This window comes from Oratosquilla oratoria, chromosome 26 (assembly GCF_046742065.1).
Source record: "Oratosquilla oratoria isolate Oo_2021 chromosome 26, ASM4674206v1, whole genome shotgun sequence".
Taxonomy (NCBI): domain Eukaryota; kingdom Metazoa; phylum Arthropoda; class Malacostraca; order Stomatopoda; family Squillidae; genus Oratosquilla; species Oratosquilla oratoria.
Genome location: NC_134802.1, coordinates 39,910,986 through 39,915,693, shown reverse-complemented (window position 1 = coordinate 39,915,693; position 4,708 = coordinate 39,910,986).

Here is a 4,708-nt window from a genome sequence, read left to right as displayed (position 1 = left end):
GCCAGACAGAGTCCTCCCTATAGCTTTATATCTGCAACGCTACAGGGACGCCATAGTGAGAACTACTTTTGCATCGTTGAACTGCTTTAAAGGTATTGATGGTTGTTGGTGGGAGGGTCTTTATACGGGTCATGGTGTTGTTGTTATGGGGTTGTAGTTCACCAGCGCTTCTATCGTTGCGGACAATCTCGCAATGCTGTCGTAGGTTTCATCGGGTGATACGGATTGAAATACTTGTTTGTTGATTCTCGGTTGTTTGATTCCTCTTCTTGTTTATTACTACAACAACATGATGACGTACTCATGTAGACACCCAAATCCGATTCATAATTATCAGAACTGTGCACCTATATCCTTAGTTACTCAGTGCTTAGAATATTTCTGAATTCAGTCGTTCATATTTTTTTTCAACAAGATTGTATCAATGCAACAACAACGGATATGTATCCCTAGCTCTGGTATATCTCTTGGCCTGTTTGGGTGTCTGCAATAATACCTGAGTTTTATTCCCTCATCCACTCATACGTTCTCCGCAAAGCGAGGTGGCTAAGCTTGGGAGAGGATCCTCCACCCCAGTCCTCCCGGCACTTCCATCACACTCCGCGTCGTCCCTTTCACTACTTTCCACTTATTAAATCATGCGAATGGTGCTCCTCATTCCTTTCTCAACGAAGTCACTATTACTCGATGATGTTAGATAGCAGTGTGGGCGTCACTGGTCAGGGAAAAAGTGAAATGATGATTTGGCTTGATTCTAGGTGGGGACTCATGACTGATTGATGGTATGCATTTGCTATCGCTGTTGTTGTTTAGAACAAGATGACTGGTGGGCCGATAGTTACAACGAGGAGATATGTCTGTTATACTCATTTAAGTGTTTATATGCTGTACAGCTGTAGTGTCAGGCATTGTGGTTGTTGTGTTCCGAGTTGAGGTGATTCTGGTCTTTATTAGCTCTAGATAATGGTCTTTAATATTGATGTGGAAATTTAGATATCACTTTGTTGACCTGGTTGTAGTTTCACTTGGATAAGTACTGAGGTATGATGGATGAGATTGTTGTAGTGTTGTCAGGTGGTCAATGCAGCTATGGCTTAATTGGAATAATTGTTGCAATGTATTCATTTCATCTTTTATCTTGTCCTGTTTTATTGATTTCATTCCATTTATCATTTCCTATTACATTATAGTTTTCACTTTTTTTCTGTGTGGATGCGAGGGTATTGGGTAAAGCTGTAAAGTTTGCAATTGTCGAAATGGAAAGCTACTGTCATACGAGCGAGTGGGAAAGTATTTGTTGGATATCTTTGAAATTGTTTTACAAGCTCTGCAACAGTGATCTATGAATTAATTTCTATCTCGTTAAATTGGGTTTAATTAATTATCGGTATGATGGATAATGAGTAGTAGTTTAGTATTTTCTTTGTCATGAAATTATAGTATTTTTTCTCTATTTTGATTCAGCTGTCCCTTCAGGAAAAGGGCCTTAGTTAAATTCATTTATTGGCAATGCGCGAGTTATTACTGAAAAGTTTCCATTTTTTTCAACACTGCCCGTGCCCAGGATACTGTTTACACTGCGGAACTGTTCTGTTTACCTCGTATTTGCGCTTCACGCGTTGGTTTTGTTTCCTTCAGGATTTCATGACTCTCAGTGTCTCGGTGACTTTTCCCAAATCTAATCATTTCGCCCGCAGACAGCCTTGATACATATGAACTCAAAACAGATGCCATAGAGGTGATTTTCCGGTGATTCTTTGGTCATTATTAAGAATTGATACAGGCGGTTGTGGAATATTGATAGTAACTGTTAACTATTCCTGATATTAATACTAATGCTATTATGGTTTTAACAATATTTGTAATCATTCTTTCTCATTGACGATTGCTGTGCAGTCCTAGTAGTTGTTTGTTGTTGGTGCATATTTTTCAGCTTTTCTGATTGTTCCTCATAATTTTTTGATATGATGCATGACAAGTAGCTTATTTTCGTTGTTGAATGCTGTCCACAACAATGAAAACGAGAAACTCTCACAAAGACCTTCGAATGAATATCAGATAAAACTGAGCTGTTGTCCGTTTGGCATAGTTGTAGGTGAATATTTCCCATATTTTACTTTTTGTCCAAGATGTTGCTCAGCTTTGACGGATGGAGAGGAATTTATGGACCCAATTAATTGGCATCGTTACCATCGTTATTCATGCTCGCGCGCGCACGCACACACACACACACACACACACACACACACACACACACACACACACACACACACACACACACACACACACACACACACACACACACACACACACACACACACACACACACACACACACACACACACACACACACACACACACACACACACACACACACACACACACACACACACACACACACACGGCAAAGAAAGTATTAACAGTTTTTTTTTTCCAAGAAGCGGGAGAAGTGTCTTAAAAATGGACCTCCCCACAAACAATATACAAACAAACTGACAAACAATCAAGCGTGAGGAGGGTGTCGGGTACCATAGGTTGCTCAGCTTTGCCTCAACTTCATCGGCTGCCAGTACCACATACTAATATGCCCAAGATGGGACGCTGAGTATATGTGAACAATCCCAAGATGGGACGCTGAGTATACTTGCTCATTGCGTGTCAGTTCTTCTTGGGGCGCGTTGACTGCTCACGTACCTGGAATAGAACAAAGCATGATATAAGTAGATGGTAAAACAGTTGTGTGAAATCTGTCTTCAATTGTTCAAATGCACAATTAATTAAAATACATTGTTTCTATATATACATATGTACGTATATGACATATTTGCCTCATCGATTCTTTGCAGGAGTGATGTGCTACCTTGATTTACTGTCTATGTGTGTATTTACCTAATATCTTTCGGAAAGGGGAGTGCTCGTGGTGTGTGTGTGTGTTTGTGTGTGTGTGTGTGTGTGTGTGTGTGTGTGTGTGTGTGTGTGTGTGTGTGTGTGTGTGTGTGTGTGTGTGTGTGTGTGTGTGTGTGTGTGTGTGTGTGTGTGTGTGTGTGTGTGTGTGTGTGTGTGTGTGTGTGTGTGTGTGCGTGTGTGTGTGTGCGTGCGTGTGTGTGCGTGTGAACCTTTAGGTGTATACGTTTTCGGTATTCTTGGATGAACGATTTTAATTTTTCGGTCGTATGGCATAGTCCATCGCGTTTCACGGTCGCGTCTCTGCATTCGCTCACCCTGATCCACACTTTGCAGTTTCTGTTTGTCATCATTGTTGCACCGCCGCGTTTTTTGTTTTGGTATTACATCATATGTTTCTGTTCTCAGTCACATTCTAAGACTCTCTTTTATGCATATGCACTCACAGGTGGTACTGTATTAAGATATAATGGTACAGTATTATAGTATAGGATAATAGTTTCATGCTTTTCATGTTGCAAATACTTCTAATAGTTAGTATAAAAATCAAATAATTATAAAAGTATCAATCTCCAGCGGTGTCATCCCAGAAAAGATCACAAGAGTGTCGGCGAACTTTGGAATATGATTTTATCGCTGTGCGACGTCGGTCGGCATTGGTATCGCCTCAGGAGTATTTTGGTTCCTGTTGCCTTCCACGTCTAGAAGGTTCCGGTAACCAGAACTTGCCTTGGTAGTCTACAAACACTGGGGATAATTGCTTGGGCCGTAACTAAGCAGATTGTCTTCACCGATCACTTTCATAGTTCTTGGTTACTAGTCCATCTCCACATTTCAAACGCTTATTTACATGTTTTTTTTTCCGCATTAGCAGCAGAACATCGACATGACCACGACACATCCGGGATGGAGGATCTTCGGCAGGAGTTCGAGAGTGATCAGTTTCCTCTCCAAAGCAATTCTCATAACCAACTGACACCGTGAGGTACCCAGGGGCGACAACATTTCAGGTCAGCAGACATATTATGGGGATCTTAGAATGAGCTGGGAGAGGCCTCACTCTAGCCATTTACTAGGGATGGCTGATGGCAAGACCCGGTGAATAGTTTAGAGACAAAACATCACCTGGGGAAACTCTCCTCATTAGTAATGGTGAGCTTACGATTTAAGAGTTGTCTCAAAGTGTAAGAATTCAACCTTTTTAGTGGGCAATCAAATTAATTCTTTGACACCTCCCTTGCTTTCCTCGGGCTGAAGAGAATTGCCCGATGGCAGCTAGAACAAACATATTTGCATATAGATGCATGAAAATGCATGACAGAACACACAGAGTTCCTTATATCTCCTTTCTGCAGTGAAAATATATTACAAAACACCTAGAGAAGTTTAAGTTAAAAGAAATACCTATGGAGCTGTATTCGTGTTGATTAGTTAAAAAGTGTTTTGAAAGGCCCTTGTACACACTTTGAGACATGTCTTAAAATCCAAGACTCTTAAGAAATGAAACACTTCATGTGCCTCTCTTTTATTTGACGAAGAGGCTCAGATGCACTGGATTTTTACAATATCGCCCTCCACCTCCATTGCGTCATCTCTTGCACAAGAGGACCTAACAAAAGCTATCAGAGGAGGAGAAAATATGACACAGATGGCGTCTGAAGAAAAAAGAGAGGTGGAAAAAGGCAAAGGAAGAGTCGAAGAAGAGGAGGGGGGTTAGAATGAGGGAGTGTTTGGATTCAACAAAAGAACGTCGGACTAACTTTTTATTATATTAAGGAAGAATGACATCGCTGAAAAGAATGGC